Source organism: Chionomys nivalis, chromosome 4, assembly GCF_950005125.1.
Source record: "Chionomys nivalis chromosome 4, mChiNiv1.1, whole genome shotgun sequence".
In the NCBI taxonomy this organism is placed as follows: Eukaryota; Metazoa; Chordata; class Mammalia; order Rodentia; family Cricetidae; genus Chionomys; species Chionomys nivalis.
The window spans coordinates 41,289,067-41,311,398 of record NC_080089.1 but is presented as its reverse complement, the minus strand read 5'-3'; positions in this window follow the sequence as shown (position 1 = coordinate 41,311,398).

The following is a 22,332-nucleotide window of genomic DNA, read 5'->3' as shown; positions in this document are numbered from 1 at the left end:
GCTGGGTTTTGAAGGATTTTCGAGTAATCAGATTGGAGAATTACCCTGGGTGTAAAGCAACATATAACATCACGCTGCCTTTGGCACCCGCGAGCAGAGGTAGTAGCAGCTTGTCTGGCGGGAAGTCTGCCCCCTTAACAGCTCCTTTAATTCCAGACAAAATGAAAATTCCTTTCTTAGGAGTCATTAAGGCTCCAATTTGACTTCTCGTTATTAAACCATGAAGTTGGCCAAAACATTTAAATTAAGCCAAATGAAGAGATTTATGAGCAAATTGGAGTCTAGGTGAAAAATTCAGCCTAATCTCCAAAGATTAAGAAGCACACAATAACTAAATTATTGAAGAAAAAAATTTTTTAAAAAGCAAATCTCTGCACTAACAGGAAGAGATGTTCTTTCTTATTTTTCCCAAAGAGCCAGCTTCTCAAAATTGAGTTTTTAGTTGATAATTTCATGCTTGGTAATACTCACATGGTTTGAGAAATGCTGGGAAAAGATTTAAATGGTATTTTAGTCGTCATGCGGAACTGGAGAAATATGTCAGACTGATAGTCCTAAGCGGCCGGCAGCCACCTATGGCCAAAGAACACTGTCAAGAGTGGAAACAGGAATTACCTCAGATCCCACTGCCCTACAGACAGAAGGCCAAGGTGAGAGATTAAGCCTGTTTGATCTCCACTTTCCCCCTGAGCTGGTCCTGCCTGAGGGAAGAAAGTTCCCAGATTGCTGAGCGTCCATGTGTAAGGTTGAGACCCCACTCACTCTTTATCAGAGGCTGGCTCTCTTCCTGGAAGAGAAACTGCCCTTGAGGCAGATTTGAAATGGAAACTGAGAGATGTGTTAGTGACCAGCTACTGGAGCCACTGAGGGTCAAGACCATTCATAATTCCATTGCTAGGTCCCAAGGGTCATCGGGTCCAAAGGTGAGGCAGTTACCCTAAGGGTAGACGAGAGTATCAATTAAACCGAGTACCCAGATAGTGCATTCCCCAGTGTACAGGAAGTGTGGCTTAAAATTCACCAGTAGCAGTTGTTTCTTTGGGTAAAGGAATAAAATGCTGAGTTCATCATTATAAACCAGTGATTACCCAATGGTAGAGATACGATCAGAAATTTGATAAGAGAGAGGTCAACTTTGATGGAGATTCACAGAGGGCCTGTTGCCCAAAGATCTACCCAAGGGGCTCCTGGCCTCAGTTGGGAGTTACAGAGGTACTAGGGGCTGTGGGAAAGTCGGCCGTAGAGCACAGGGGATGGGAAGTGAGGGCACTGGTGTTTCTTTTATGTCTGTGTGTTCTAGGAATATACTAAGTGCTTTTGTGTAATTTTTCCTACATAATTCAATTAACTGTAAGGTAGCCTCATTACCTTTATTATGTAGTTGGAGAACTGGAGGCTTAAGGAATTTGTCCAAGGTCACAAACTTATCCAAACTTGAGTTCAACTTTGCCAAACTTTAAAGATTTTTTTTTCTTTCTGTGTCTTCATGCCGATGCACTGGAAATAATAGGATAAAGGGATTATTCACAGTTGTGTGAGGCAGAACTTACCCTACTACATCAGCCTATGTAAGGAAATCTATGTAATAAACCCAAATAAAAACCCTTAATCAAAGCTTGCAAAGTTACAATGGCAATTAGCATTCTAGAATGTTCCCAAAGGTTTGACCCTTTGCTTAGCACTACCACAGCTGGTGTAACCTAGAAGGATGATGGATGCCTCCCTCCCTCATCTCTGCTTTCACTTCTGGGTCACCATGAGCTTTATTCTATAACAATGACTGGCTTTACATTTACACACTACTCACTGGGTGTGCCACCTCACCATGGACCCTGGAGCACACACTCCATTACAGACTCTAGAACTGTAAGCCCCAAATAAAGCATTCCTCTTCTTTATGTATATGTGTTGTATGCATGCACACGGTTCATATATGGGAGTGCTGCCATGCTTTCTCTGCCATCACAGACCATCACATCCAAACCCTGAGCCAGAAGAAACCCTTCTTACTCTAAGTTACTTTGTTGGATATTTTATCACAGCTTGAGAAAAAGAACTCACACATCTTCTACTTTAGTTTTTTAAGCAAAGCCTCTCTCAAAACATGGAGCTTACTAATCAGGAGATACCATGGACCTGTGATCTCCTTCCCAGGGCTAGAACTGCACCCCTGCATGCAACCTTTCCATGGGGATCTGAACTCAGGTCCTCATCTTGCACAGCAAGCGCTTTACCAATGGAGCCGTCTCCCAGTTCCTCTTTTTAGATGGACCCATCTCAGGCATCTGTCGCAGTTATCAGAAGCTGTCTGACAGAGGGGTAGAATCTCTGCATGAGAGAGGGATGCTGGATTTGACAACTGGATTTTGGTCCCTTCAAGATTCATCTTCTTGGCATCTTGGCACGAATCACAGTGACTGCCATCTTTGTTTCTGAAATCACTCCCGTTTCTTCATTTGACCTCGAGTGAACTTAAGACAAGCTTCTTCATTTCCCGTAGCAGAGGTGAAGCAAGGTCAAAATCGCGAGAGGTTTCGCTAACAGGCTCACAGGTAACACTGGGAAAACCAACACAGATTAAAATGTGACTGATTAACTGGGCTCTCTCAGGAGAGGTGGTTGCTCTCAAGGGCAGGGTTCATCCTCACAGGGCTCTTTTGCGGGCATCCCTGCCTATCTTCCAGATTTATTTCCATAAAGTGACCAAATCTTGAACCCCACCCCACCCCAGTAACTGGAAATATCTTCAAGGGTGTTCATTGTCTAATGCCAGCCTTCCCATTTCTCAGCAGATGCCTTTCCCATTCAGATGGGAGTTTGTCTTGACATTTGCTCGGGGGTTGCCCCTAATTCATAAATTTGAATAAAGGGAGCCTAGGATTGTAGATGAAGGGGAAGGGATTTTGTTTTATGAGACTGGTCTTTTTTAAGCACAGTCATGAAAGCCCAGGTCATAATAACCAGTTTTTTTCACCATGGTCAATGGGCCTCACTGAGCACACTCTTCTCCATTGTTCACACCATTGACAACAGGCCTTTTAAACACCAGAGACATTAGAAACAATGAAGAACCTCCCCCAACAGCAGGAAGGATAAATAAATAACTCTAGAGACAAGCACTGATAAGGAGGGGAGGGGACGGGGGCACTCTAATACACCCACTGCTCCGAGTGTAAACTGGAGAATAGTTGACAATCTCTCCCATAGGCCATGGTGAGTCAGCCTTGATGGACTCTCAAGGCTTCGCCTTATCACATACTCTGGAAAACGTGTAAATGCTCACAAGTAAGAATGAGCAAGATTGTTCACGGCAGACTTCTGTGAGAGCAAAGTGAGCAGTCCAAAATCACAGCCGAAAAATACCCTGGAAACTAAGACACACCAACAACGTAGAACATTTGTTATTTTTGTAGTGCTGGTAATTGAGCCTAGCCCCTCAACTCCCAAGCCCCATGCTAGGCAAGTGCTTTATCTGTATTCCAAGTCCTAAACATACAGAAAGAAAGAAATGAATATTATTTTTTGAGTCTCTCTCTCTCTCTCTCTCTCTCTCTCTCTCACACACACACACACACACACACACACACACACACACACACACACACACACACGGTGAGCGGGATAGTCATGCAGGTCAGGTGGTCTAGAATTTGTTATATACCCGAGGGTGACTTTGAACTTCTGATCCTCCTGTCTCTATTTTCTGAGTGCTGGGATATAGCCATGGGCTACCATGTCTGGTTTAGGAAGAAATTTCTAAAGGTATGGTTTAAGCAGTGCTATTCAATAATTCACAGTGAGAAGAGGGGGACAACTTTTCACATTTCCACGTGGATAAGACTCAGTGGAAACCCTGGCCCCTCTATGCTTTGAACTACGTTGTCATTCGAGTTTTCTTAATTATGTGGACAAGCCTCAGTTAGCTATTTGCAGAGGTTGACTTATTGATCTTATGCCAGCAAAAAGGCCCTTCCTGAGGGAGATTCTCACAGTCTGGGCTTGTCTGTAAAAGCTGGGCTATGGGAAGCTTGCACCATGGCTGGCGAAGAGTTGAGTGTACCGGTGAACTCCAGCAGATACAAGCAAGCAAACAAAACCCCACATCATGAAAGGAGCAGGATCCTGTTTAAAGGAATGCAGATAAGTGGTTTTTAATGAAAATGTGTTAGACAACAGAAATCTGGATCCGGCTCTTCAGGAACTCAGATTACACTGTTGCTACCAACAGCATAAAAGGATTGAGACGTGTTTGGCTTTTGTTCTCAACTAGAGTATTAAATCTACTCAAAGGATCAACAGACTGATTTGTTTTTCCAAATGATTTTTAGTCCTGTGTGGCATTTGGAAGGAAGTAATACAAAATGGAAAGTGACTGTGACAAGCCAGGGGGAAAACCCATCGTAATTAAATTTTCATCGGAATACCAAGACGCATGGTAGAAAGGAAAGTCAGGACAGAGCTGAATCAGGGCTTGCCACTTAGTAGCAGGCAGTACTCTGAGACATTGGAGCAATGTTTCTAATCATTATTTCTCCTCCTGGTAATTGTCAGCCATGCGTGAGGAGGACAAAGACTCAACTCCTCAGTGCCACCTCTCACCAGCCTGGGGAGTTCCCTTGGATTTTTAGGGACCTCAGCTCAGGCCAAACCAGGATTCTTGGCTTCAGTGCTGAAAGGAATTGAAGCCGTAGATAGTATGGTAAAGCAGAGTTAGAAGTTTTATTAAATATATGTTAATATATGTTAAGCACGTGGGTAAGAGAAAAGAGAAGTACTTGGAAAGTAAGGCATGCCCAAATGGGGGCGTGTGCTTCCAAGCAGGGGAAATTCAGACATAGCCAACATGGCTATAGCTTCTCCAAGAGAAATTAAGCGATTTATTGTCTTAGTGTTGGCCATACATATTCTTTTGGTGGTTCTCCAGTTTCATCCCTAAAATTTGCTAAGGAAGAATTTAATCCTTCTATCCTTGGTAAGCAGGTCCATAATGTGGCTCCAGAGACACCTAGGTAGAGTTTTAATCCAATAAGGTAAAACCAGGAGCCCCTGGGGTTGTAGGGATTGCAAAGGGTGCAATGTATGTCTTTCCTGTAAATTCAGGTTCAGATGAGGTTCTTAGAAAGTCACGGGTTTGTGGCTAGGGAGGGGGCATGGCCTTGAGTAGTCGACAGTGATGGAATTCTTGTTCTGATACCGGCAAAACCTTCAACCGGATTCCAGAGTTGAGGGGTTTCCTTCTCACTTTTTACGTACTTGGGATTTCCCTGCCTTTCTTTCCAACCCCTTTCAGTCCTGTCTTCCCTCTAATTGCTATGGTGTCGACTGAAGAGGAAAACAAGAGCTTTGCCAGCTGACCAAAAGCCACCTATGATGCACCTGGTGGCAAAATGTAACTGTCACTCGGCTCACAACTTTGCAGACTTTTATTGATAGGATACATTCTGGCGTCAGCTAAATTGATTGCTTGTACCTGGTTGATTAACAAGGAACTCTACTCTACCAGGCCCCTGCAGTTGTTCTTCTGGAATAAGATGTGGCTAGCCGACACAGACACCAGTGGAACTCACTGGCTCTCCTGTAAAGGAAAAAAAAAATTGAGCAGGAAACACACAGTATAAGATGCCACAAACACCATCAGACCTCCAGGGGGAAAAAGCCTGATCTGATCTTAGTGACAAAAATAGCTTAATGTCCCTTGAGCAATTGGTTTTATCCTGCAGATTCTATAAACTGACAAAGTTATTTTCCTTTCTGATATCTAGGCAGCTGAGCTTGAGGTCCATGTGTAAAATGTGTACAATATCCCCAGGGGCATGTTTCAGCTGCCACTCCGGAATCGTCGCTGTTCCAGCTCCTGCTTTTCTCCCTTCTCCTTCCACCCAGCTTTAAGATATAAAAGCACTCATCTATAGATGCCTAAGCCTACATCTATAGCACAGCACTCTATACCACTCTGTGAAAATTATGCTCTAAAGGGCTGTCACTTTAGGTGTTCTGGGGCTAAGTCAATAAAGAGCGAATGGTGTAAAGTTTATTTCTTTCATGGAAACTTCATTTTTAAATGCAGCCCTTTAGAAGGCAGTCAAGTTGTTAGCTCTCATCTGGATTCAAATAAGCACCCCTCTGCACACGCGCCATTTATTGCAGTGCTGAACCTCAGGAACTGATGCCTGAAAGTGCTGCTTGAGACAGGCTGCTGGAACCTGGAAATAACTTACTAAAGGAAGAACAGTGCAGGGAAGCAATTTTCTGCCCCATTTTCCTGGTGGGAGACTCTGGGATGAGGTAGCACTGCTTGTGTGTAAGCAAAAATCCCGTCAGCGCCCTGGAAGACAAAAGCATCGCCGGTCTGAGCCACTTGTAGTAGCATTCAGCATATAATTGATGGAGCAGAAAGCCAAGGGCCAGCACTTTTCAACCATAGTCTCCTGTATGCGCGAAGGGTCACATGAGACATTTTTGGATCGTGGGGGCTTCACTTTGACTCTCTGGTATGTCTGCTTTTATTTTTATCCTTTTTGAAAAAAAAATCAAACATGTTGAGCCATACTGTGGATTCAAAAATACAACTTAGCACACTCAAGTTACATACATGGTCCCTGACTGGAAAGAGGGACCATAATGCCCATCATAACCAAGATGGAGGTAACAGCCTCAGTTTGGAATCATGTGTGAAGTGGTCCCTCAGCATCCGTGGATGATTGAGTCTAGAAACCCCAAGAATAGCACTGCTCAAAGTCTCTTATACGGAATGTTATGCTATGTCATAATATTTATGAACAACCTATTATGAGCTCCTTAAAATACCTCTGGGCTTCTTTATAACACAGCCCACAGTGGAAGTCCCTGCAAAGAGTTGCTAAAGTGAATAGGAGGACAATTAGAAAGACATCTACTCCTGTTCATGTGTAGACAGTATTTATCAGTGTGTGTCAAGTTGGGGGTGATTGGGGCACATGTGTGGGATTCAGGGAATGAACTCAGGTTGCCAGGTTTGCATGGCAAACACCTATACATCTCACTGGCCTGACTTACAACTATCTTAAAAACAGATTTACTATTCCAACATATGGTTAACATGGAACCAAAAGACTGATATGGGTAGCTGGCTGGGAAAATGAAACTGATGCCACTTTCCCCCACGGGACTCTTTTGGCAATCCTGTCAGAACTCAGTGAGAGCCTATGGAGGTGGGTATGGTTTTATCAAGAAAGATAGTTCCTTTTCAGCCTAAAAGAGAACAAGAGACATCAAGGCTCACTCATTTTCCCTCCACTCTGCCTAAAATGCTGGGTTGCCCATTATTGATGGCTCACAGAGCTCTGAAGAAAAGTAAAGATTTGGGGCTTGTGAAGGAGAGGACGACAGAAGTTTCCAGGAGTGGGTGGGGACGAGCCAATGGCTCTCAGACAGGATACAGAAGTTTTCAGTTCTCATTCCCCCGGATGTTTGACATGTGGTCTGTGTCTTCTCCTCAGCGGGCATTGCTCTGGTGATTGATGGTCAGTGCCTTATGGCCAAGGCAAGGGCCTTGGAGCCAGGCCTTTAGACCCAGTTCCCACTTCTACCTTCTTCTTTCACTTACTTGTTTACTGGTGTGTGTGTGTGTGTGTGTGTCTGCGCATGCATACATGTGTGTGCATACGCGCTCAGGCACACACTTGTAGATGCCCCAGTATACATACGGAGGTCACAGGGTAACTTGTAGGAGTCACTTCTCGACTTCCATCTTGTGGGTCTCTGGAATTAAACTCTGGTCACTAGGCCTGGCAATAAGCACCTTTAACCTCTGAGCCCCCCGCACCAGTCCCTACCACTTTTTGTTATGTGCTTTGGACAAACTGTTGTACTTATATCACCGTGTCCCATCTTTGTCAACTGTGGAGTGTTATGACAATAAGAGCACACGTTTCATAAAGCAACTACAGGGATGGAATGAGACAATCTCTCTAAAGTGCTCAGTCCATTATCTGAACACATTAAACTCCAAAATCTAACAGCCATCATGATTTACTTACTAGGCTAAAATCATTTTAAAGATACTTGATCTGCAAACTTTTTTTTTTTAACCAAAAAGTCCCTTTTCTAGTGGAAAGTTATTCTTCAAACTCTCCACGTAATAGAGTCCTCTATACTTTTAGGAATAAGAAATGAGCACTTGGTGGCTTGAGGGTGCTTGCTCTGAAGTCAGGATGACCTGAGTCGAGAACCAGCGTGTGGTAAGGCTGGCGACCCCATACTTTTATAACCCAGGTTTTGACATGGGTGGAGACAGGATACTTTTCAGAAGGCAGTAGCTGAGGTTTAGGGAGAGACCTCGCCTCAGGGAATCCATGTAGAGAGAAGGAAGAGAGCACTCAGTACGCTTCTGGCATGCAGACCCGCACATTCAAATACACCCAGACAGACCAGATGCATAAATAATTAAATCTTTAAAAATAAACTGAGAATTAGTGTTTTTTAAACTACCAGTATTGATAGATTTTTTTTTAATTGCCATCAGAGGCCAGGCGTGGTACTGTGTGCATGTAACCCCATCTGTAGAGAACTCAAAGCAAGGCAGAACCAATTCAAGGATAGCCAAGGTAGATAGCTCCAGGCCAGCTGCCTTAAAAACATCAACAACAAAATACAGCACATGTACTTTTGGGTATGGTTGTGTGTTGGAATGTGCCACCCTTGGGGACACGCAGACCTCTTGGGAGTAATTCTCCAGGGTCACAGCGCCTAAGTCCCTGTTTAAGAGAAGATCGCTTCCCTGCATTCCTGTCTGCTTTGTGGAATAGTGGTTTTAATGCCATGTCCTTTGTATTAGTCATCTTTCTGTTACTGAGACCAAACACATGAAGAAATCACTTTATGATGAGAAACTATTTATTTTGGCCCAGCTGGGAAGGTTTTAGCCTGTGCCTCATTGCTGACCCCTGCCCTCTGAGATCATTCCTTCCCACTCACTTAAACACAGAGACTTAACAGGACTCAGGACCCTAGGTTTTTATCTGTCCCAGGTAAATTCCCAGTCAATTCTAAGAGCTAGGAAAAGTTTCGCCCCACTCATTTTTAGCATTCTCTAGCTCTACTGTTTTATAATCCTACTGGCAACGGTACGAACTTCTCAGATCTTAAAACTCCCAGCAACCTGTCCCAGAGTTTCTCAAGTAGGCAAACATAGTAATGTGTTTCCTATTTGTTTGCTAAACATTTGTTTAAAGAGGGCAAATCTGAGCCGAGTATCTGTGGAGACAGAAATTAGGCGTACTTGGGAGGTAGACAGCATTTGGTACAGTCAAGAAGGAATACTGTGTTACTACCTTTAGAAATCAGGGTGGGAAGTGATAGCATTTACTAAAACGAAGAGGACAGATTGGGGGGAGTTTGAAGGAAGGCCTGAAAGTGCAGTTTGGAGCATGGTAAATCTGAGATGTCTCTAGATTGTCTGAAGGGTAGTATTACACAGTCAATTGTGTATGGAAGTCTAGACAATTGAGAGCTAATGGGCATGATGATGACATCAGTCCACAGCAATAGATGGCATGAGGTAGGAAGAAACTGGAGAAATAAATGAGAAAAGGAAGCAATAAGAACTGAATTCTGGGGCTGGAGAGATGGAAGAGCATTTGCTGCTCTTGCAGAAGACCAGAGTTTGGTTCTGAGCACCCATGTCAGTCAGCTCACAACTGCCTGTAGCTCTAGTTGCAAAAGACCCGTGGCCCTCTTTTGGACTCTGGATACCAACACACATGTGCATGTACACACACACACACACACACACACACAGAGAGAGAGAGAGAGAGAGAGAGAGAGAGAGAGAGAGAGATTGAATCTATTTATGGATTTTTAAAAACCTGGACTGCTAAGCAACTCCCACTTTTTCCAGTGAAGTCTGAGGTCAGCTGACCAGGAAGGAAGATGAAGGATGCAGAAGTACCATTTTATTTGGAGATGGAGGCAGAGGGCAGCCCACTAGCTTTCTCTGTGACTCTCCCCATCAGTGTTAGGCTCTGCTGGGGCTGGCACAGTCTACTCCATCTTAAGTTCTCTCCTGCAAGATGGACAGTAGGGATGGGGCATTGTGGTTGAGGGTATTTTTAAATGAATGAGGTATGAAGCACTTAGGGCAGTGGCTGACAGGTGTTAACAAAGAACTAATGGATGCTGTAATTGCCCCTTACATTGATCATCAACTATGGTAACCATGGTGAGCAGAGATCTTATCCTGGAAACGAGTATTTGGACAAAGAATTTTACAAATTCTTGAGTGTTGCCCTATCATAATCATATAATCATTTTCACATAATTCCCCTATTTGTGATATTTACTGTACCTATAAATCAAAACGCACATACACATTCATATGTGCACACACATATACATACACATACACACAGAGACACACATGCACACATACACATGCACATGTGTTCACATACATACAAACAAGGACATTGCTTACTTCTGTGAGGATGCTGTCTTAAACATTTCCCTTAAGGAAATTGGTTACTAGTGTGCATCACGTATACAATAAATAACTCACCAAAAAATTTATAATAGTGCCCAACTTAAGATAAAACACACCTCTAATCCTAGCAGTTGGAGGCAGAGGTAGGCAAATCTCTGGGCATTTGAAGCCAGCCTAGTCTATATAGAAAGTTCCAAGCCAGTAAGAGTATACAATGAGACAGAAGATAAAGACGAAGAGGAGGAGGAGGAGGAGACAGAGGAGAGGAAGGAAGAGGAGAAGGAGATGGAGAAAGTGGGAGGATGGGGGAAGAAATAACAAAGTTATAATGAAGGAATATTGAGTACTATTTTAATTTGCTTTCTGTTACTGTGATAACAGCTGGCCCGAAAGCAATTTAAAATTTTTTATTTGTTTATTATGTATACAATATTCTGTCTGTGTGTACGTCTGCAGGCCAGAAGAGGGCACCAGACCTCATTACAGATGGTTGTGACCCACCATGTGGTTGCTGGGAATTGAACTCAGGACCTTTGGAAGAGCAGGCAATGCTCTTAACCACTGAGCCATCTCTCCAGCCCCGAAAGCAATTTAAGTAGGCAAACGTTTGCTTGGCTTACACATTCTAATAACAGGCCATCCCTGAAGTGAGTCAGGGCGGGAACTCAAGCAGGAGCAGAGGCAGGAACCATGGAGGAAAGCTGCTCACTTTTCTGTTCACACTCAGCCTGTGGTCTTATACAACCCAGGACCACTTGCCCAGGGTGATGCTGCCCACAGTAGGCTGAGCCCTCACACATTGCTCATCGGTCATGCCAATCGGCCAATCTGATGGAGGCAATGCTTCTTCAGTTAAGGTTCCCTTTTTTCAAGTATCTTTAGTTTCTATCTAACAAAAGCTAGCCAGCACCGGTCTGTAAAAAAGGAAGCAACTTAAGTTTGTCTGGTAGATGGAGATGTCTTCACATATTGACATATTGCCATATAAATTTAAATAGAGGGTTTTACTTAAGTATTAATGCCCCATAGACAAGAGACTGGAAGGGACTTGTAATAATAGCTAGTATTTATGGAGTGTTTACTATGGGCCAATCACTAAGCACTTTAAATACTCTAATCACTTAATTTATGACTAGGTCTAACTTTTTTTTTTCTTGTAGCACTGAAGACAAACTCAGAATCTCATAAAGACTACATTCTGCTACCAAACTCTATGTCCAGCCTATAAATAGGTCAAATTCATCTCTCTCTTTTTTTTGGTAAGGATTGGAGAAGTTGCTTGCTCTACTATTGGGGGGCCCATATGGTATTCAAACCCAGGTCTTCTCATGTGGATATCTAGGATAAAGTAATAGCATCATCAGAGATGCGGGGAATGTGAGAGTACGGAGCTATCCATGTAAGAATTGCAAACTGTAGTGTAGGGAGTGGGGCACACAGAATGTAGAAGGAGCCTGACAGGAACAGGCATAGGAAGAACAATACATCCAAGATGATCCAGGAAACAGATGGTGCCAAGTTCAGCCTTCAACTATGAGTGGGCTCCGTTACTGGTTGCTGTGCAACGAACCACTTCAAACTTGGTTTGCCTGAAATGGTTATTTAATGATGCTCAGAGACCAGGCCAGTCAGGAACTCAGAGAAGGTATGCTGGGATGGTTTATCTCTGCTCCATGCAACCTGTGGTCTCAGCAGGGAACACTCAAAAGTCTCAGGTTTTAAAAGTTGGAAATATACGAGGGCTCTTTTGCTCACAGGTCAGGTTGTTAACATTAGTAATCGATTGCTGTGGGAACTGCTTCAGCCAATAGCCTTTAAGATACCGGCCCACTTTGGGTGTGGTTGGATGCACTACAAATGCAGACAAAAAGCTTACATGGCCTGCTTCGATGCTGAATTCGGTTCCAGTTCCCAGCACATGTAGAGAACTGTGGGTTGCTACTCTTACTGTGAGTTTATCCCCAAATAAATAAACCTTTGTTATCCTCCATTTCGGGCTATTGTGGAACTCTTTGGTACACTAACAGGCCGTGAACTTAGCATGGGTTGTTGTTCATGGCTGCTGTAATATCACATGAGTTCTCTGTGTGGGACCCTGGGCTTCTGTGCAGTATGGTGACCAAGGACTACGTACAGGTGCCTTAGAGGAAAAGGAAACTGTACATGACATTTTACTGCCCCGCCTGAGGTAATCACAAGGTTATCCAGGGTCACGTAGAGAGCACACAGACTTCTCAGCCGTCATTGGAAGGAGTCCCAAGTGATTCGTGGACATGTCCTAAAGTCACCACTGGGTCAGTGAATGAATGAACTGGGCCATTAACTCAGGGATGAACTTTAACGTAATGGAAAGGTGGCCTGACAGTATGGAGGTGACACCCGTTCTCACCACACACTCAGCATGTGAATGAACAGGCTAAGTAAGACTCTCTGCTCCCATAAAGCCCCCTTTGGCCTTTCTTTGTCTCATTTTTTTTCTCCCTTTCAATAGTTTGACTTATTTACCTCATTTATAACCATGAAGAGAGCCAAGTTTAAGGGAGCCAGATGGGAGTATGTCGAAGATGAAAAATACCCATAAAATCACAACAAGTAAAGTAATGAAATAAAACATAACTGGAGAACATTCTATCAGAGAGGGCTGTCTTCCTAGCCCTCCGTAGTTGTCTGAATCCTCTAAGCGAGCACCGCACACAATCTCTTTAATTGTTCTCAGTGTTGTTTTTAAATTGGTACCATCTTTTAAAGTGACATATTCACAGAGTTCAATGGAACCTCCCAAGGTAGATAAACAGCTAAACCTTCCAAGACAGATGGCTAGCTGGGTGCAACATTTAATTTTATTAGCATGGCAGGCTTACCTATGATGCATTCCTCGGTTTGGAAGCGACGCTTACTATGACACAGTTTTACTGAGCTGAGTGTTTGCACAGATTGGAGGGTGGCGGGCTAGCCAAAGAGCTGCACGCTTGAGTCACTTAGAATCTGCCAGTGTAGACCCGAGTCGGTGTTCCTGTGCACCCCCACTGGGGCCTTCAAAGAGTTCTTTTTTTTTTTTTTTCTTGCTGATTTTTTTTATTAATTAATTAATTTAATTATTAAAGATTTCTGCCTCTTCCCCGCCACCACCTCCCGTTCCCTCCCCCTCCCCCAATCAAGTCTTCCTTCCTCCTCAGCCCAAAGAGCAAGCAGGTTTCTCTGCCCTGTGGGAGGTCCAAGGACCACCCACCTCCATCCAGGTCTATTAAGGTGAGCATCCAAACTACCTGGGCTCCCACAAAGCCATTACATGCAATAGGATCAAGAACCCATTGCCATTGTTCTTCAGTTCTCAGTAGTCCTCATTGTCCATTATGTTCAGCGAGACCGGTTTTGTCCCATGCTTTTTCAGTCCCCGGCCAGCTGGCCTTGGTGAGTTCCCGATAGATCATCCCCATTGCCTCAGTGTGTGGGTGCACCCCTCGCCGTCCTGAGTTCCTTGCTCGTGCTCACTCTCCTTCTGCTCCTCCTTTGGATCGTGAGACTTCAGTCCAGTGCTCCAATGTTGGTCTCTGTCTCTGTCTTCTTTCATCGCCTGATGAAGGTTAATATTCAGGGGGATGCTTATATGTTTTTCTTTGGGTTCACCTTCTTATTTAGCTTCTCTAGAGTCACGAATTATAGTCTCAATGTCCTTTATTTATGGCTAGAAACCAAATATGAGTGAGTACATCCCATGTTCCTCTTTTTGGGTCTGGCTTACCTCACTCAGGATAGTGTTTTCAATTTCCGTCCATTTGTATGCAAAATTCAAGAAGTCATTGTTTTTTACTGCTGAGTAGTACTCTAATATGTATATATTCCATACTTTCTTCATCCATTCTTCCATTGAAGGACATCTAGGTTGTTTCCAGGTTCTGGCAATTACAAACAATGCTGCTATGAACATAGTTGAGCATATACTTTTGTTGTATGTTTGGGCATCTCTTGGGTATATTCCCAATAGTGGTATTGCTGGGTCAAGAGGTAGGTTGAACCCGACTTTCCTGAGAAACCACCACACTGCTTTCCAAAGTGGTTGCACAAGTTTGCATTCCCACCAGCAATGGATGAGAGTGCCCCTTTCTCCACAACCTCTCCAGCAGAGGCTATCATTGGTGTTTTTGATTTTAGCCATTCTGACCGGTGTAAGATGGTATCTTAATGTTGTCTTGATTTGCATTTCCCTGATTGCTAAGGAAGTTGAGCATGATCTTAAGTGACTTTTGGCCATTTGAACTTCTTCTGTTGAAAAGTCTCTGTTCAGCTCAGTGCCCCATTTTATAATTGGATTGATTAACCTTTTACGGTCTAATTTCTTGAGTTCTTTGTATATTTTGGATATCAGACCTTTGTCAGTTGCGGGGTTGGTGAAGATCTTCTCCCAGTCAGTGGGTTGCCTTTCTGTCTTAGTGACAGTGTCCTTTGCTTTACAGAAGCTTCTCAGTCTCAGGAGGTCCCATTTATTCAATGATGTCCTTAGTGTTTGTGCTGCTGGGGTTGTACGTAGGAAGTGTTCTCCTGTGCCCATGTGTTGTAGAGTACTTCCCACTTTCTCTTCTATCAGATTCAGTGTGTTTGGACTGATATTGAGGTCTTTAATCCATTTGGACTTGAGTTTTGTGCATGGTGATAGATATGGATCTATTTTCATTCTTCTACAGATTGACTTCCAGTTTTGCCAGCACAATTTGTTGAAGATGCTCTCTTTTTTCCATTGTATACTTTTAGCTCCTTTATCGAAAATCAGGTGTTCATAGGTTTGTGGGCTAAAGTCAGGGTCTTCTATTCTATTCCATTGGTCGACTTCTCTGTTTTTATGCCAGTACCAAGCCGTTTTCAGTACTGTAGCTCTGTAATAGAGTTTGAAGTCAGGGATGGTAATGCCTCCAGACAATCCTTTATTGTATAAGATTGTTTTGGCTATCCTGGGTTTTTTGTTTTTCCATATAAAGTTGATTATTGTCTTCTCCAGATCTGTGAAGAATTTTGATGGGATTTTGATGGGGATTGCGTTGAATCTATAGATTGCTTTTGGTAGAATTGCCATTTTTACTATGTTGATCCTCCCAATCCAAGAGCAAGGGAGGTCCTTCCATTTTCTGGTGTCCTCTTCAATTTCTTTCTTCAAAGACTTAAAGTTCTTGCCAAATAGATCTTTCACTTCCTTGGTCAGAGTTACCCCAAGGTATTTTATGCTATTTGTGGCTATCGTGAAAGGTGATGCTTCTCTGATTTCCCTCTCTGCTTCCTTATCCTTAGTGTATAGGAAGGCAACTGATTTTTTGGAGTTGATTTTGTATCCTGCCACATTACCAAAGGTGTTTATCAGCTGTAGGAGTTCTTTGGTAGAGTTTTTGGGGTCGGTTATGTATACTATCATATCATCTGCAAATAATGAAAGCTTAACTTCTTCCTTTCCAATACGGATCCCCTTGATCCCCTTATGTTGTCTTATTGCTATTGCTAGAACTTCAAGCACTATATTGAAGAGGTATGGAGAGAGTGGACATCCTTGTCGTGTTCCTGATTTTAGTGGGATGGCTTTGAGTTTTTCTCCATTTAATTTAATGTTAGCTGTCGGCTTGCTGTAAATAGCTTTTATTATATTTAGGTATGCCCCTTGTATCCCTAATCTCTCCAAGACCTTTATCATAAAGGGGTGTTGAATTTTGTCGAATGCTTTTTCAGCATCTAATGAAATGATCATATGGTTTTTTTCTTTCAGTTTATTTATATGGTTGATTACATTGATAGATTTGCGTATGTTGAACCAGCCCTGCATCTCTGGAATGAAGCCTACTTGATCATAATGGATAACTTTTCTAATGTGTTCTTGGATTCGGTTTGCCAGTATTTTATTGAGAATTTTTGCGTCGATGTTCATGAGTGAGATAGGCCTGTAATTCTCTTTCTTGGTTGGGTCTTTGTGTGGTTTTGGTATCAGGGTAACTGTAGCTTCATAAAAGGAATTTGGCAATGACTCTTCTGTTTCTATATTGTGAAATACATTAAGAAGTATAGGTATTAGCTCTTCTTGGAAGTTCTGGTAGAATTCTGCATTGAAACCATCTGGCCCTGGGCTTTTTTTGGAAGGGAGATTTTTGATAACTGTTTCTAATTCTTCGCGACTAACAGGTCTATTTAGATCGTTCACCTGGTCTTGGTTTAGGTTTGGTATATGGTACTTATCTAAAAAAGTGTCCATTTCTTTTGCATTTTCCAGTTTTGTGGCATACAGGCTTTTGTAGTAAGATCTAATGATTCTCTGAATTTCCTCTGTGTCTGTGGTTATGTCCCCCTTTTCATTTCTGATCTTATTTATTTGCGTGTTCTCTCTCTGTCGTTTAATTAGTTTGGATAGGGGTTTGTCAATCTTGTTGATTTTCTCCAAGAACCAACTTTTTGTTTCATTGATTCTTTGGACTGTTTTCTGTGTTTCTATTTTGTTGATTTCTGCCCTCAGTTTGATTATTTCCAGTCTTCTACTCCTCCTGGGTGTGTCTGCTTCTTTTTTTTCTAGAGCTTTCAGGTGTGCTGTTAAGTCCCCAATGTATGCTTTCTCCGTTTTCTTTAAGTGGGCACTTAGTGCTATGAACTTTCCTCTTAGCACTGCTTTCATCGTGTCCCATAGGTTTGAGTATGTTGTCTCTTTGTTTTCATTAAATTCAAGGAAGACTTTAATTTCTTTCTTAATTTCTTCCTTGACCCAGGTGTGATTCAGTAGTTGACTGTTCAGTTTCCATGAGTTTGCCAGCTTTCTGGGGGTAGCTTTGTTGGTGGCTTCTAACTTTAATCCGTGGTGATCTGATAAGACACAGGTGGACACTGATATTTTTTTGTATCTGTGGAGGTTTCCTTTGTTTCCAAGTATGTGGTCAATTTTCGAGAAGGTTCCATGAGCTGCAGAGAAGAAGGTGTATTCTTTCCTATTTGGGTGGAGTGTTCTATAGATGTCTGTTAAGTCCATTTGATTCATTACCTCCAACAATTCTCTTAATTCTCTATTACTTTTCTGTCTGATTGACCTGTCCATTGGTGAGAGAGGTGTGTTGAAGTCTCCTACTACTAGTGTGTGTGATTTGATGTCTGCCTTGAGTTTTAGCAATATTTCTTTTACATAAGTGGGTGCTTTTATATTAGGGGCATAGATATTCAGGATTGAGACTTCATCCTGCTGAATCGTTCCTGTTATGAGTATAAAGTGTCCCTCTCGATCTCTTCTGATTGATTTTAGTTTGAAGTCAGTTTTGTTAGAAATTAGTATGGCCACACCTGCTTTTTTCTTAGGACCATTTGCTTGAAAAACCTTTTCCCAACCCTTTACTCTGAGTAGATGCCTGTCTTTGTGGTTGAGATGAGTTTCTTGCAAACAGCAGACTGTTGGATCCTGTTTTCGTATCCAATCTCTTAGCCTGTGCCTTTTTATTGGTGAATTGAGACCATTAATATTAAGTGATATTAATGGCCAGTGGTTGTTAACTCCGGTTATTCTTACTGCTTTTGGTAGAAGAGTTTGTGTGTCTCCCTTCTTTGAGTTGTGCTGTTGAAGGGTTGCTAGATGCCTGGGTTATTGTAGGCAGTGTTGGCAATGTTGGATTCCTTGGGTTGTGATTTTCCTTCTATTACTTTCTGTAGGGCTGGATTTGTGGCAACGTATTGTTTAAATTTGTTCTTATCCTGGAATGTCTTGTTTTCTCCATTGATAGTGAACGATAGCTTGGCTGGGTATAGTAGTTTGGGTTTGCATCCATGGTCTCTTAGTTTCTGTAGTACCTCTATCCAGGACCTTCTGGCTTTCATGGTTTCCATAGAGAAGTCAGGTGTAAGTCTGATCGGTTTACCTTTATAAGTTACTTGGCCTTTTTCCTTTGCAGCTCTTAATATTCTTTCTTTAATCTGTATATTTTGTGTTTTGATTATTATATGGCGAGGGGACGTTTTTTTTTGATCCAGTCTGTTTGGTGTTCTGTATGCTTCTTGAATATTCAAAGGAATATCTTTCTTTATGTTGGGGAAGTTTTCTTCCATAATTTTGTTAAAAATGTTTTCTGGACCTTTGAGCTGTGCCTCTTCTCCTTCTTCTATCCCTATTATTCTTAGGTTTGGTCTTTTTATTGTGTCCCATATTTCCTGAATGTTTTGTGATGAGAATTTGTTGGTTTTGGTGTTTTCTTTGATCAGTCCGTTTATTTTCTCTATGTTGTCTTCAGAATCTGAGATTCTTTCTTCTATCTCTTGTATTCTATTGATTATGCTTGTTTCTGTAGTCTCTGCTCGTTGACCTATATTTGCCATATCCAGCTGGTCCTCAGTTTGTGTTTTCTTCCTTGCTTCCATTTCAGTTTTCAATTCTTGGACTGTTTCCATTACCTGTTTGATCGTTTTTTCTTGGCTTCCCAGGGTATCATTTACGTATTTACTCATTTCTTCAAACTTTTTGTTATACTTCTCATCCATTTCTATGAGGGCGTTTTTTACATGTTGTTTAAGGGACTCTATTGCTTTCAAAAAGTCAGTTTTTTCCTCTTCTCCTGTGATAGGGTGTTCAAGTCCTTGTGTTGTAAGATCATTGGGTTCTGGTGTTTTCATGTTGTTTTTCAGATTGTTGGGTGAATTCTTGCCTTGGCGTCTGCCCATCTCCTCTTACCGATGCTATCTATTGGGTTTGATTTAATTGTAGCGGGGCAATCTGTTCTCAGTGCAGGCTTCACTGTTTCTTGCCCGCACTATCCTGTATCCAGTGCCTCCGCCGCCCGGGCCTGCCTGCCGGTGCCTCCGCCGCCCGGAATTGTCTGTGCGCCGGTGTTTCCGCCGCCTAGGCCTGCCTGCCGGTGCCTACGCCACCTGGGCCTGCCTGCGCGCCGGTGCTTCCGCCGGGCCTGACTGCCGGTGCCTCCGCCACCCGGGCCTGCCTGCACGCCGGTGCCTCCGCCGCCCGGACTTGCCTGCGTGCTGGTGCCTCCGCCGCCCGGGCCTGTCTGTGCGCCGGTGCTTCCACTGCCTAGGCCTGCCTGCCGGGCCTGACTGCCGATGCCTCCGCCACCCGGGCCTGCCTGCACGCCGGTGCCTCTGCCGCCAGGACTTGCCTGCGTGCTGGTGCCTCCGCTGCCCGGGCCTGCCTGCGCGCCGTTGCTTCCGCCGCCTAGGCCTGCCTGCCGGTGCCTCCGCCGGCCGGAACTGTCTGTGCGCCGGTGCTTCCGCCGCCTAGGCCTGCCTGCCGGTGCCTCCGCCACCTGGGCCTGCCTGCGCGCCGGTGCTTCCGCCGCCTAGGCCTGCCTGCCAGGCCTGACTGCCGGTGCCTCCGCCACCCGGGCCTGCCTGCACGCCGGTGCCTCTGCCGCCCGGACTTGCCTGCGTGCTGGTGCCTCCGCTGCCCGGGCCTGCCTGCGCGCCGTTGCTTCCGCCGCCTAGGCCTGCCTGCCGGTGCCTCCGCCACCTGGGCCTGCCTGCGCGCCGGTGCTTCCGCCGCCTAGGCCTGCCTGCCGGGCCTGACTGCCGATGCCTCCGCCACCCGGGCCTGCCTGCACGCCGGTGCCTCTGCCGCCAGGACTTGCCTGCGTGCTGGTGCCTCCGCTGCCCGGGCCTGCCTGCGTGCCGTTGCCTTCAAACAGTTCTTAAATGTTCAGCCTCCATATGCAATCATCAGTTTGATTGCATTCCAATACTGCCCTTCTATTCACATTTCATTATCTTAAACCAAATACCACGTCCTAGCCTTGAGCTACACGCGAACTCATGGAATGCTATCATCCATCTGCAGGTCGTCTAGAAGTATTTGACTTTGTCTTCACAATGCTGGGAACTGAACCCGGGACCTTGTCTATGTAGACAAGTTCTCTATTGCTGAGCTGTATTTCCATCCTAGAACTATATGCTTTTGAAAGAGGTATATGCTTAAATGATCAATTCTTTCCAAAGACGAACAAATTGAATTCATAAAATGTCTTTAAAAGCTACACAAGAACATAAAAAAACTAAGAACAATACTCATTTAGACATTTAGCTACTTTAATGGGCTCACTAAAATTCTTCTGAGTTACTCATATCTATATTCTCATTATGCTTCCTAAGTGAAATTAAAGATTAGTAAAAAAAAATCAGAAATGAAAGAGAGGCCAAATATTCGATATGTTGGCAACTGTCATTTCTAACAAGTGGAGGGCAGCTAGGATGTAGATTTTATTTTAATCTGGAAGGCTTTCTGATCTGTTGAGCTGTTAGGAGGCTCAGTCACATGTTCCCACTATAAGGAACCCCGCCATGTCTACACCATCATGAATGGACTAACCACTTTCAAACTGTGAACCAAAACAAATGTGTCCCCATTTAAGTCGCTTACAGGCAGATATCTAGTCACAATGACAAAAAGAATAATAACTGATACTGAAAAATAGAGTCGCTGCCTTGGTAAACCTGACCACGGTTTGTAGGGCCTTGAAACTGGCTTGTGGGTGAGGTGCAGCAGAGTTTGGAACTGCAGGCTAGAGAAGTCCCAGAGTCCTGTAAGTAAGCTCTTAGTAGGCCGTTCTGGTGGGAGCGCAGAAATCCAGGACGCTGATAGGATTGAAGACAGTAGATGAGACTGATGAGATTTCAGAGGCAGAGACTGCGTTAGGAACTGGAATAGAGGCCGTGTAAGCCATACTCTGCTAACAAACAGTCTGTTGCATTCTGCCCGGATCCTGAAAATCTGAGTGAGGCTAAACTCGAAAGCAATGGGCTAATTTGTTTACCAGAGAAAATACCAAGATAATGTAACGTTCAGGTTGTGGGATTGTTGCTCACTGTGTTTTTCCAGACCTATAGTGATAGAAGAAATATATGAAAATATGAAGTTTGGCAGGGAAAAATTCATAAAATACAGAAATATGGAAAGCTTTGCATAGGTAAAAGAGGACAGGGTAGGTGGGTATGTTTTCAAGTTGAACTTCATACATGAACTTTGGCATTGTCAAGATTATAGGGACATTTAAGTTGAACTAAGAGCATTTTTCACTATGGGATGATCATGAATCTATTGAGGCCAGGGCAGGGGCTATGGTTTGAGTGTGAGATGTCCCCTTAGGTTCACTTGTGCAGGTGCCTCACGCCCTGATGCTGTGCAACCTTCAGGAGGGTTCAGGAGCCTCACAGAATCGGGTACTAGTGGAGGGTCTGAGGTTAGTAGTCCAGTCCCACTTCTTGTCTACTTCCTGCTTCCCTATCTGTTGAGAAGTGATGAACCTCAAGTCTATGTTCCCATTGCCTTGAACTCCACCATCCCTTCTCCACCCTGATGGGCACGCCCTCTTTAAAATGGTCCAAAATAGGCTTCTGACTCAAAAGCAACGTGCTTCTAAGTGACAGGTAATTAACAAGGCAGTCAAAAGAACCAAGATCCATGGAAAGACAGAAACCCAGACAGGCACTGGTGGTGGTTGTGTCCCTGAGTGGCCAGTTAACTCAAGGGAGAAGACTGAGAGGCTTAGAGGCTCAGCATCCTTTTGGTAGCGTCGTAGGGCCGGGAAGACAAAACTGTAGAAAAATTCATTTAACTTAGGGATAATCTAGGGTGTGTGTGTGTGTGGGGGGGTGTATACTGTCCTGAATATATCTGGTCTTGGAAGCCAAGCAGGGACTGGTCTGGTTGGTATTTGGATGACAGGCATATACTTGTGTACCTCATAACATTACTTTGGTTAACGACAGGTTGCTTATACAGTGTTGGTCCCAACAACACAACAAGGAAGCTGTAGAGTTCTATCATTAGTGACACGGGAGTCTTGTTTATGGCCATGATGGTGTTAACAAACATACTGTGTTACCAGGTGTAAAAAAACAATGTAAGCAGGGGCTGGGAGCATCATTTAGTT